The sequence below is a fragment of the Anomaloglossus baeobatrachus genome, chromosome 9, assembly GCF_048569485.1.
Source record: "Anomaloglossus baeobatrachus isolate aAnoBae1 chromosome 9, aAnoBae1.hap1, whole genome shotgun sequence".
In the NCBI taxonomy this organism is placed as follows: domain Eukaryota; kingdom Metazoa; phylum Chordata; class Amphibia; order Anura; family Aromobatidae; genus Anomaloglossus; species Anomaloglossus baeobatrachus.
In genome coordinates, this window is record NC_134361.1 from 204,842,294 (window position 1) to 204,855,008 (window position 12,715).

General features: G+C 44.3%; 1 protein-coding gene across 5 annotated transcripts in view; it reads left to right on the forward strand.

Moving 5' to 3' along the window:
- The window catches only part of AK1 (adenylate kinase 1), a 122,972-nt gene that overhangs the window by 83,591 nt on the left and 26,666 nt on the right, over positions 1–12,715 (forward strand). Inside the window, exon 1 of one of the 5 annotated variants that reach the window (XM_075324298.1) lies at positions 7,900–8,048. The exons of the other annotated variants lie outside the window; for them this stretch is intronic. The gene's annotated coding sequence lies outside the window, so the exon portion shown is untranslated. Of the gene's footprint in view, positions 1–7,899; positions 8,049–12,715 lie in introns of those variants that run through there. 5 annotated transcript variants of the gene reach the window in all.

Consider the following 12,715-nt stretch of genomic DNA (forward strand, 5'->3'; position numbering starts at 1 on the left):
CTGCTTTGCACACTCTTGGCATTCTCTTGATGAGCTTCAAGAGGTAGTCACCGGAAATGGTTTTCCAACAGTCTTGAAGGAGTTCCCAGAGATGCTTAGCACTTGGTGGAGCTTTTGCCTTCACTCTGCGGTCCAGTTCACCCCAAACCATCTGGATTGGGTTCAGGTCTGGTGACTGTGGAGGCCAGGTCATCTGGCGTAGCACCCCATCACTCTCCTTCTTAGTCAAATAGCCCTTACACAGCCTGGAAGTGTGTTTGGGGTCATTGTTCTGTTGAAAAATAAAATGATGGTCCAACTAAACGCAAACCGGATGGGATAGCACGCTGCTACAAGATGCTGTGGTAGCCATGCTGGTTCTGTATGCCTTTAATTTTGATCACACCATCACACCTCCTCCTCCATGCTTCACGGTGGGAACCAGCCATGTAGAGTCCATCCGTTCACCTTTTCTACAAAAAGACACGGTGGTTGGATCCAAAGATCTCAAATTTGGACTCATCAGACCAAAGCACAGATTTCCACTGGCCTAATGTCCATTCCTTGTGTTCTTTAGCCCAAACAAGTCTCTTCTGCTTGTTGCCTGTCCTTAGCAGTGGTTTCCTAGCAGCTATTTTACCATGAAGGCTGCTGCACAAAGTCTCCTCTTAACAGTTGTTCTAGAGATGAGAAGGTATGTCCAAACTTTTGGTCTGTACTGTATATATACATATATATATATATATATATATATATATATATATATATATATATATATATATATATATATATATATATATATATATATCAGAAAATCGCAGAAACTGAAAAACACAAAGGACAAAATGTAAGTTAGTTTTGGTGAAGACTTGAATTCATCCATCAGTTTGGGGCATTCAGATATTGTTCCGTACATTTTACTCTGGATCGATAGGGATACACTAATAACTGCAATTGTCTTTTAAATGGGATTTTCGTGAATATAAACTTCATGTTAACCCGTCTTTCTAAGTCTAAGATCACTCTGATCACCAGCTTAAAAACTTAAAGGGGTTCTCCAGGTAAAAGAAGTTATCACTTATCCACGAGGGGTCCCGATCAGCAGAGGTGGGCACTTTTATCCCTGTGAATATGGAACAACAGTGTGCCTGCTCGACCGTCGCTCCATTTATTTTCCATGGGTCTGTCAAGCACAGCACTCACTTTTACTACAGACTAATGTCTCGCTCGCACCGTATTTTGTGTCTCAGCAGGATCAGTGAAAACATCGGATTACACTCAGATCAACGTTAGCCGCCCACGTCAGATTTTTTTCTCGGACCGAGGGAAAAAAAAAATCGCAGCACGTTTGATCCAATATTTGGATCTCACTCAGCAACTGTGAGTGGAAATGATTGGACTGCACTTGGATGACATCTGGGTGCAGTGAGATTTCCAACTCATAGAATGGAGAAGATGGAGAAATTTTGTTCTCCATCTTCTCCTCACCGAGTGATCCGATTCCCTCTCATTCTCCCCATCCTGGTCCCATCTTGTAGTAACGTCCCTCACCCTTTTCCCATCTTGTAGTAATGTTCCCCATCCTGGTCCCATCTTGTAGTAATGTCCCTATCTTGTTCCCCATCTTGTAGTAACATCCTTCATCCTGATCCCTATCTTGTAGTAATGACCCTCATCTGGTCCCTATCTTGTAATGACCCCCATCTTGTCCCTATCTTGTAATGACCCCATCCTTGTCCCTGTCATGTCATAATGACCCTCATCCTGGGCCCCATCTTGTAGTAATGTCCCCATCTTGCTCCCTATCTCATAGTAACGTCCCCATCCTGGTCCCATCTTGCAGTAACATCCCTCATCCTGTTCCCTTTATTGTAGTAACGTAATTTATCGTAATCCCTATTTTGTAGTAATGATCTCCATTATGGTCCCCATCTTGTAGTAATGTCCCCATCCTGGTGCTTATCTTGTAACAATCACCCCCATCCTGGTCCCCATCTTGCAGAAACGCCTTCCATCCGGTTCCCTATCTTGTAGTAATGTCCCCCATCCTGGTCCCTATCTTGTAATGACCCCCATTCTGGTTCTTATCTTGTACTAATGAAACCCATCCTGGTCACCATCTTGTAGTAACATCCTCCATTCTGCTGCTCTTCATATACACATAAAATAAATAAGTATATGATTAAAAAAATGATGCTTTTCACCTGTCCTTATTCTCTCAGCAAACAGCGACCTCTTCTACAGCCGCGACGGCGCATGGCAGTGACATCATATGCCGCCCATGATGGGCAGCCTGACGTCAGCTGCTAGCCTCTGATTGGTCGGTGGCTGGTATTGGAGAATTGGTCTCTGCGTTGTAATACATTTTTTTTTATAAACATTTTCTTTATTGAAAATTTTCTCAGTATACATATTCAAAAAAGTAGGTTTTAGGTCTGCAACACACATCCGTGCCGCCGGTACGTGTTTGGAATTTTTGACACGTACCGGCGGCACGAACACACGTGCACCAATGTTACCCTATGGTAACAGGCACACACACGTAAAGCCACACGGAACGTGTGTCCGTGTGGTTTGTACGTGTGTGTGTTTTTTAACACAGATGACATGTCCGCGTTTCACCGGCATCACGCAGACACGGGCCCGCTAAAGTCAATGGGTCTGTGTCTGCACGTACGTGCGTGTCTTGTGGTCCGTTTTTCGGGTCCGTGTTCCGTTTTGGATGTCCCGTTTCTCCGGTACGTGTGACAGCAGTGTGATGGCGTATGCTTGCCGTGCGTGCGTGTTGAATGTCCGTGTATGTGTGAGATACGTACGTGTCATGTCCGTGTGCAGTCCGTGTGTCTTGAGCTGTTTCACCATTTTTACAAAAAAAAACAACACACGGACCGTATGGAAAACACACGTCCGTGTCACGTACGTGCAGACACGGACCCATTGACTTTAGCGGGTCCGTGTCTGCGTGATGCCGGTGAAACGCGGACATGTCATCCGTGTTAAAAAACGCACACACGTACAAACCACACGGACACAAATTCCGTGTGCTGTAACGTGTGTGTGCCTGTTACCATAGGGTAACATTGGTGCTAGTGTGTTCGTGCCGCCGGTACGTGACAAAAAATCCCAAACATGTACCGGCGGCACAGATGTGTGTTGCAGGCCTAAAACGTAGCTCTGAATGAGCCAGATTGGGAGTCCCAGTGGGCAGTAATTTAGTCCCTTTCTTTTGGATAACTTACTATCTTGGGACCAACGCTTATAAGGATACATTCCCTTTAAAAAAAAAATAATAATTAAAAAAATAAATAAATAAATAAAAATATATATATATATAAAAATATATATATATATTTTTTATATATATATATATATATATATATATATATATATATATATATATAAATATATAAAATATATTTTTATATTTTATTTTTATTTATTTTATTTTTTTTTTAATTTTTCTTTTTTTTTCAACAATGTGAGCTGCTGCCCCTTGTGGATAAACTAAGTATGACATGCTCTAATTCAGAATTATGCTGTATATGGTACAGATAACGCTCTGTACACTGAGCTTCAGGGAATGATCACTGGAAATGAAGAGCGGCAGTGAAGGGCTGTTGTGACAGCACAAATTAGGTTTATTCTTTCAGCTCATTAAATATAGATAGAAAAAGCATTAGCGCCTGGTAGCATTAACAGAAGCCGCTCACAGCAACGCAGGCGGGAGAGAAACAAGCCAGGAGCACGGGAAGGTAAAAGTTATGTCACATTACCAGCAGCAGATGCTTTTATATTCAGCAGTAATGGACAGTATTATAGGAAAATAGGATTATAATGGTCCGAAACATTAGATTTGACTGCGTAGGTTAGTCCTAGGGATACAAAAAAAGTCGTACATGTATGCAGCTATATATGCTTTAGTACTTTGGACATAGCGCTTATTAGTTTTTGTTATTTTTGTATGTGTTTTTGCAGCTCGGAAGTAGAAAATTACTATTACCAGCAATAAATCTGTTGCCTTTTGTGTTGTTTTTCTATTGTTTTTTTTTTTGTTTGTCTGCATAGTTGGGTTTGTGTTTTCATGGTCCAGATATGGTGGGTTTTTTTTGGGGGGGTTTGTTTGTTTGTTAGCGGCATTTGCTTGAAAAAAAAATAAAAAATAGACGCGTATACTCTGCAGTGTATAAACGACGTCTTGTACATACAGTACGTTCAGTCTTTGGAGCTTTTTAACCTTTTTTATGTTTCCAACAATGCAATTTGGTTATAAGAAGTGACCTCTCTTGGAAGCAGATCACTCGTTTATACAGTACAAGATTAAACAAAAACGCCGGCGCAAAAAAATTACCATAAAGACGCTACAAAAGCTTTAAAAAAAATGGCCGCCGTTTACAGAATCGTCTTTTTCAGGCAGGCAAACCAACAGTTTCTCATAAAGAAAGACATTTCAGGAAACGTCAGAATTTTTTTATTACTAAAGTGTCCTTTTTAGCATTTTTTTGATTGCTCCTTGAGCAATTTTTTAACATTTTTGATCAACAATTTTTTTTTTTTAGCTTTTTTTCCATTATTTTATGGCGTCTTTTTATTGGCGTTTTTCAACAATGCAAAAACGCTGGCAAAGCGCTAAAATAGGGGACAGTTCGTCTTCCGGGCAACGTTTGAGCTTTCCCATGGACATCTATTATAGAGCGTAGCGTGTTTCAGCCTGAAAAATAGTCACCGTTTGGCGTCTTTAGAAACTTCAAGCCTTTAGAAGACGTTAAAAAGATTGAACAGTAAGTTGTTTTTGAATAGAAATATATATGTTTATTCTTTTGAGCGCTTAGTTGGCATTCTTTGGCGGCTTACGGAGCAGGATCCGTTTGAAAAAGACGCGAGTAGAGTTGGGCGAATTCGCAGATGTTCGGGTTTGGCACGTCCGGGTGGGCTTAAATAAAAAAAAAAGTCCGGACTTGACCTCGAATTTGAGCCTGGACCCTGAACCCCATATAAGAACCCAAACTTGTGTACTGTAGAATGGTGTTAGTAAGAGCTAGGGGGCTGCAAAAGGGAGCAAAACTAGGATTAAAGTAGGACAATTATACTTAACCGAGTTTCCACGTGGCTGTCACACTGCTTCCAGGTCTGCTCATTAAACCTTATGAAGATGCACTGCTTGCCCCGCCCACCCTCTGCGACAGCGTCTGTGATTGGTCGCCCTCAAACTAGCTGTCTGGGTCACTGAAGTGGACTGTAAATATAAATAATTGGAGAAAATGTTGCAAGGTCCTCATATTTTGATACCTAGCACAGATAAAGCAGACAGCCTCAGGCTGCAGCACCCATCTATGTGCATTATCTTCACTGTGTATCAAAATATAAGGGACCCCATGCAGCTTTTTTAAATTATTTAAATAATTTTAAAAAACAGTGTAGGGTCCCCCCCAATTAATACTTGGCCAAGATAAAGCGGACAGCTGGGAGCTGGTATTCTCAGGCTCGGGAGGCCTATAGTTATTGAGCCCTCCCCAGCCTAAAAATAGCAAGCCACAGTCACCCCAGAATTGGTGCATCCATTAGATGTGCCAATCCTGGAGCTTTAACCAGCTCATCCTGATATCCCAATTTACTTGAAGCGGTGGCAATCTGGGTAATATAAGTGGTTAATTACAGCTGTGATGTGTCAAAAAATTACAGCTGTCTTCAAGCCCGAGGTTATTATTGGGGAGGGGTCTATGAGCACCCCCCATTACTAATCGTGTAAGTAAAAAGAAAGAAAACACAAAACACAGACAAAAATCCTTTATTAAAAAAACACCCTCTTTCTCCAATTTATTAACCCCCAAAATACCACCACAGGTCCGATGTAATGGACAGTACAATGTCCCATGTCGATCCAGGCTCTGCTACATCTGAGGTCGCAGTGTGCGGTCATATTAGAAAACGTGACTGAGAACTGCGGCGTCAAGGACACACTAACAGAGCTGCAGCTGTGAGAGCAATGAAGTTGGTGAGTTCACCAGAGGTCACAGCTGGCTGTTCCCACTGTACTCCACCTGTCCCTCAGGTGAAGTCAGTGAACTCACCTGAGGTGAATTCTATGACCTCAAGTGAGGTGAACTCAATGAACTTAATGCCGGATTACTGGCTTAAGTTATTTGTGCACATTGAGTATTTTCTTACACAAAATCTGTATCTCTTGGCAGAAAAACGCACCAAAAACGCAATGCGGTTCTGATGCGTTTTCTTCCAGGAGATGCAAATTTGTTGCAGAAATCTGCACCAATTCTACATCTCCTGTCAGAAAAACTTGCAAAAAAAAAATGAAATGAGGTTTTGACGTGTTTTTCTGCCAGAACATGCAGATTTCGTGCAACAAATTTTTGCACTGTATTTGCATCTCCTGGCAGGCAAACGCATCAAAACCACATCACGTTTTTTGGTGCATTTTTCTGCCAGGAGATGCAGATACAGTGCAGATTTCTGCAACAAATTTATGCACCAAATCTACATCTCCTGGAAGAAAAATTCAAGGTGCGCACATAGCCTATGTCGGTAATCTGGCATTGAGTTCACATGAGGTGAGTTCACTAAGTTCATTGAGTTCACCTGAGATCACAGCTGGAATACTATGGGACCAGTGAACTGTGACCTCAGGTGAATTCACTGACATCACCGCTTTCACGGCTGCGGCTCCGTCAGTGTGTCCCTGCCACAGTGATCGGTCATGTTTTCACTACAAAATCAGGATGTAGCAAAGCCGGGATTGTCGTGTGACGTTGTGTCTGTGGATTACGTCAGATCTGCAGTAGTATTTTTGTGGGTTAATAAATTAGAGAAAGAAGGTATATTTTTTTTAAAAAAAAAAAGGATTTTTCTATGTGTTATGTTTGTTTCTTTTTCCTTACACAATTAATAATGTGAGGGGGGCTCAGAGATCCCTCCCCAGGGATTTTGAAAAATCACAGCTGTCATTAACCCCCCTTATATTACCCCGATTGCCAGTACTCTAGAGCAGAGGTCCCCAACTCCAGTCCTCAAGGCCCACCAACAGTGCAGGTTTTTGGGATTGCCTTAGTATTGCACAGGTGTTAATGTAATTACCTGCCCAGGTGCTGGTTCCAACAGCAGTGCAATGCTAAGGAAATCCTGAAAACATGCACTGTTGGTGGGCCTTGAGGACTGGAGTTGGGGAACCCTGCTCTAGAGCAATCGGAATGAGTTAGATAAGCACCAGGATTGGAGCATCTAATGGATGTGCCAATTCTGGGGTGGCTGTGGGCTGCTATTTTTAGGCTGGGGAGAGCCCAATAACCAAAAAATATATACTGTATACACAAGTTAAGTGTAATTGTACTGAAATGAAAAATCATGTTGCTAGTTCATTTTTATTACACACTTGATACCGTAAAAACAACCCCCCCCTAAAAAAATGTTTGCAGAATTGTGCTGTGAACCAGATTTAATTTTTTTTTTACATTTTATGGTGAAATGAATGGTGTCATTTAAAGCTGTAACTCATCCCACAAACACAAAGCTCTCATATGGGTGTGTCGATGGAAAAATAAAACTGTTCTGATTCTTGGAAGAAGGAGAGGAAATAAACTAAAAGGCAAAATTAAAAATTGGCTGCGGCGGCAAGGGATTTTTTTATACAGGAGAAATGTGATTTACAAGTACAATTAATTTCCGGAAATTAGAAAACAGGATGGGGAAGTTTCACAATATGTTTCCAGAAATATATCCAGTATTTATCCATTTTCGTCGGTGTCTCCCGTATTAAGGTGTGGGATCAGGTAAGTCACTACCTGGTGATGGGACGCAGATGAAGCTTGGCAGGTGCTTTGTTTTCAGCCTGGAAGCCCAATAGTTAACTCCTCTGAATCCATCACCGCCTGCGTCATTCTGCTTCTTGCTCTCAGCCTCCGCTCTTCTGCAGCTCCCTGTCCTTCCGAATGGTGTTTATCGCATGTATTGTAAAAGGCTGAGATGCTGCTGAGCCCCGGCACCCCACCACCCCGGCAGCGCTCACTTGTCGGCTGAGGAGGCGACCTCTGCAACGTCAAGGTCAACAGTTGTTTCTATAGGTAACGTGTACACCTATATATTCAGCTCTCCTATGGTATCAATATATAATTATAGGCATTTTAGTATTGGATCTGCTTTGTAATATATGTAGGAATTATTACATTTACATGGGATTTCAGTTGTGCTCATCGGCCTGCAGATTTTGCATTTAGTGCCTGCAGCGACTGTGGGGGTGTGGGGGGAATTCTCCATAAAACAAAGGTGTCATTGTTTAGTGCTGTACTAAATGCTTTTGTATCATCCGGTGTTCATATTTATGGAGCAGATGGGGCCAAGCATATAAAATCCTATAGCTGAGACATGCCCATGGAAAGGGTGCCATATATGAACTCTAGTTGCATTGTGTGGGCCTACAGATGGATTTTGTTTGTTTTGCGGGTGCGTAGAAGGGAGGAGACGCTTTAGTGTTTACACCCAAAATTCAGCACTAAAAATGTGTCTCTTGGCAGGAAAAATTACATAAAATATATGGAAAAAGCAGCAAAAATGCAACATGTGGGCTGTTGTTTTGGAACGAAAAGATCAGGATGATCCCGGCTCCTGTGTAGGAGTCACCGCAATCTGCCGAAGAGCCGCATTGTAGACTTGTACTGCCAGAAAAGCCAACAGGAGTCCATGGCACCTACTCATTACTTTATGGGATAAGCAGTTCTCTAATATTGGGTGACATACTGGAATCCTGAACAGAAGACCAGCCCTCCTTCTCTCCTCTCCCCTTCCCTCCCTCCTCCTACTACTCCCTTCCCTCCCCCCTTTCCCCCTCTCCCCTTTCTTCCCCCCTCCTCCCCTCTTCCCTCCCCCTTCCCTCCTGCTCTTCCCTTCTCTCCTCCTCCTTCCCCCTCCTCTCCTCATCCCTTCCCGCCTGCTTCCCCCCTCCTTTCCCCTTCCCTCTCCTCCCCTTCTCCCCTCTCATCTGCTCCCCTTCCCCCTCCTCTCCCCTCTACCTTTCCCTCCTCTTCTCCCCTTCCCTCTTCCTCCTTACTCCCCTCCTCTCCACATCTCTTCCCTCCTCCTCCTTCCCCTTCCTCTCCCCATCCCTTCCCTCCTCCTCTTCCCTTCCCTCCCCTTCCCTCTCCTATTCTCCCCTTCCCTCCCACTTCTATTCCCTCCTCTTCTCCCCTTCCCTCCTTACCAACCCTCCTCTTCCCATCCTTTTCCTCCTCCTCTCCCCTTCCCACCTCCCTGTCCCTCCTCTCCCCTTACCTCCCCCTTCCTCGCTTCTCCTCTCCACTTTACTCCCCTTCCCTCCCGTTCCTCCACTTATTACCTCCACCCCTTCTCCTCCCTTCTCCCCTCTCCCTCCTTCCCTCTCCTTCCCCTTCCCTCTCCTCCCCGTCTCTTCCCCTCCCCTCTCCCCTTTTCTTTCCCCTCCCCTCCCCTCTACTCCCCTCTTTTCTCCCCCTCCACCTCTAATACTGAATGCCAGGGGGGCTGGTCTGAAGCAGACAGCCATAACTTTGGGGCTTAAGTAGTGGTGCGCTAACCAATATTCTGTATTACTGAACAGGTATTGGAAAGAAAACTAAAAAATATATATAAGGAAGTTAAGACAAAAAAATCTGATTGCTGCCACAATAATTTATCACTGACGAGAGGGTCTGGTTACTGCATAAGCACTGTGGCTCTCACTAGAGGTTTTCAAGCTCTATTTTTCGGGGGAAGGTTTTGGATGTTCTTCTTTTCATGAGTTGTAGAAGTGTGTGTGTGTTTTGGGTTTTTTTTGTAATATTTTGATTGTGCCAAGATCTGCTTCAAAGAAGTGCCGTACTTTTTCCCCACCTTCAAACAACCCACTAAAAAAACACCTATTAGGACCAGCATAGTGAATTTCCCATAGCAATGAATAGGAAGAATTTTTAAAAGCGGTATTAAAATTTTGGAGCGGATGTTCTTAATTCACCCCCCCCCCAACAAAACAAAAAAAACCTCATTTGAACAACCTGTGGAGCCAAAGACAACATAGTGACTACGGCCATTTTCTTCCATCTCCCTCTTGGGCCTCTTTCACACGTCAGTGAAAAACTCAGACGTTTGTGATTTCACGGCACACGTGTGTTCTCCATGTGCTATCCGTGATTCGTGATAGCACATGGAGATCAGGTATTCCAAACTCACCTGTCCCTGCTCCTGCTGTCCGTGGTGCTGAATCTGCAGCTCTCCTATGTCCGGCCGCCGCTGTCTCCCCTCTGCAGCTACTTCTGGGTCGACTGTGCAGTGCATAACTGCATATTCATGAGCATAATTAGCCGGCCTGGAAGCAGGAGAGAGCAGCAGCCGGAGACAGCGTCGCTGGAGATGGCTGAGTTTAAAAATTTTTTTATTTTTAATGTACGTGTTTTTCTGGTACGTGTTTGACGGAACATACCACTGTGTGTTCTATGTGAAATCAGTGATGCCAGAGAAAAACTGACACGTCTCCGTGCGGAAATCACGGACACGCGTGTACGCCGCATGGTCAGTGAAAAATCACTGATATGTGCACAGATCCATTGATTATAATGGGTCTACGTATGTCTGTGATTCTGATACGTATAAAAACTGTCACATACGTACCAGAATCAATGAAGTGTGAAGGGGACCTAAGGGTTTGTTCAGATGAACGTATCATACATTTATTAGCTGTCTGTTTGCAGAATGGGTATTACAAGGACATCAATGTACTAGTTCATATGAATGTTTGTACACACAGATTGGTGGTCTGCATGTAAAAATCACAGCTTCCGCTACTGTGATCAGCATTCTAGACCAAATTCGCTCATTATATGTCAATAGGTGCACAAAAAATGGATTACATCCGGGTTACCATACCTGTTGTTTTTTAATGATCCTTTACAGTTATTAAGGCTATGTGCGCACGCTGCAGTTTTGTGCCTTCAGGAAAAAACGTACCTTCTGGCAGAAAAACGCTTCCAAAAAAACAGCATGCGCACAGGGCCTTAGATAGGAAACTTATGTAACATTTATTATTAATTTGTTCACGTAATAACTTTATGCCAACGATCATACAGATGGCACACAGACATAAAAAACTCACACATGTAAAAAACATAACTTTTTTGGGGGATGATTAACTGACTATTTTACATACGCTAGTGTGAACCTGTCCTTAGAGTCCCTAGTTTTGTACGGCCACTGCTCCTGGCTGTGGTCGGTCCGAGTCTCGCCTGTTGTTCTCTCTTGACCCTGCGTCACCTAATTTTGTACGGTCGCTGTTCCTGGCTGTGGCCGGTCCGGGTCTTGCCTGTTGTCTTCGCTTGACCCTGCGTCACCTAGTTTTGTACAGCCGTTGCTCCTGGCTGTGGTCGGTCCGCATCTCGCCTGTTGTCTCTCTTTACCCTGCGTCACCTAGTTTTGTACGGCCGCTACTCTTGGCTGCGGTTGGTCCGGGTCTTGCCTGTTGTCCTCTTTTGACCCTGCATCACCTAGTTTTGTACGGCCACTGCTGCTGACTGTGGTCGGTCCGGGTCTTGCCTGTTGTCCTCTCTTGACCCTGCATCACCTAGTTTTGTACGGCCGCTGCTGCTGGCTGTGGTCGGTCCGGGTCTTGCCTGTTGTCCTCTCTTAACTCTGCGTCACCTAGTTTTGTACAGCCGCTACTCTTGGCTGCGGTTGGTCCGTGTCTTGCCTGTTGTCCTTTTTTGACCCTGCGTCACCTAGTTTTGTATGGCCATTGCTGCTGACTGTGGTCAGTCTGGGTCTTGCTTGTTGTCCTCTCTTGAGCCTGCGTCACCTAGTTTTTTACTGCCGCTGCTCCTGGCTGTGCTCGGTCCGGGTCTTGCCTGTTGTCCTCTCTTGAGCCTGCATCACCTAGTTTTTTACTGCCGCTGCTCCTGGCTGTGGTCGGTCCGGGTCTTGCCTGTTGTCCTCTCTTGACCCTGCGTCTCCTAATTTTGTACGGCCACTGCTCTTGGCTGTGGTCGGTCCAGGTCTTGCCTGTTGTCCTCTCTGGACCCTGCGTCACCTAGTTTTGTATGGCCGCTGCTCCTGGCTGTGGTCGGTCCGGGTCTTACCTGTTGTCCTCCCTTGACCCTGCATCACCTAGTTTTGTATGGCCGCTGCTCCTGGCTGTGGTCGGTCCGGGTCTTGACTGTTGTCATCTCTTGACTCTGCGTCACCTGGACACAAAAGCTGATGGAAGTTTCTTGAGGTTTTCCTATCAAAGGGTTCGTGAAAAATAGACAGTACAGTGATGGGATCCAAGTGATCGCTGTCATGTACCAGGGGCAGACATATCATCGGTGCAACCTGTGCAGCTGCACAAGGGCCCAAGAGGTTTGGGGGCCCATTTCCATCCCTAATTGTGCATTACGGTGAGCTCTTGAGCTGCAAAGGCCCCAATTACTGTTGTTGCACAGGGGCCGTCTTCCGTCTGTGTCCGCCAGTGCATGTACCCATATATACAGTATATGATACTACAAGGGTTAGCCAAAATATCAGGAGGCGGATGACGATATGGCCTCCAGAGACCTGCTGCCCATAGCCCAAAGCGCTGGGGAGGAAATGCTTTATTTCCGAGGACAATACACTGGTAATGTAGATTGTTAGGAGGACACAAGTGTTTGTTGGGTTTTTATGTACAATTATTTACATTTTTATTTGATTTTGGTCATTTTTAGGAATATTAGGACAATATAGTATAATGTTTTGTGTAATAATTAATTTCTCT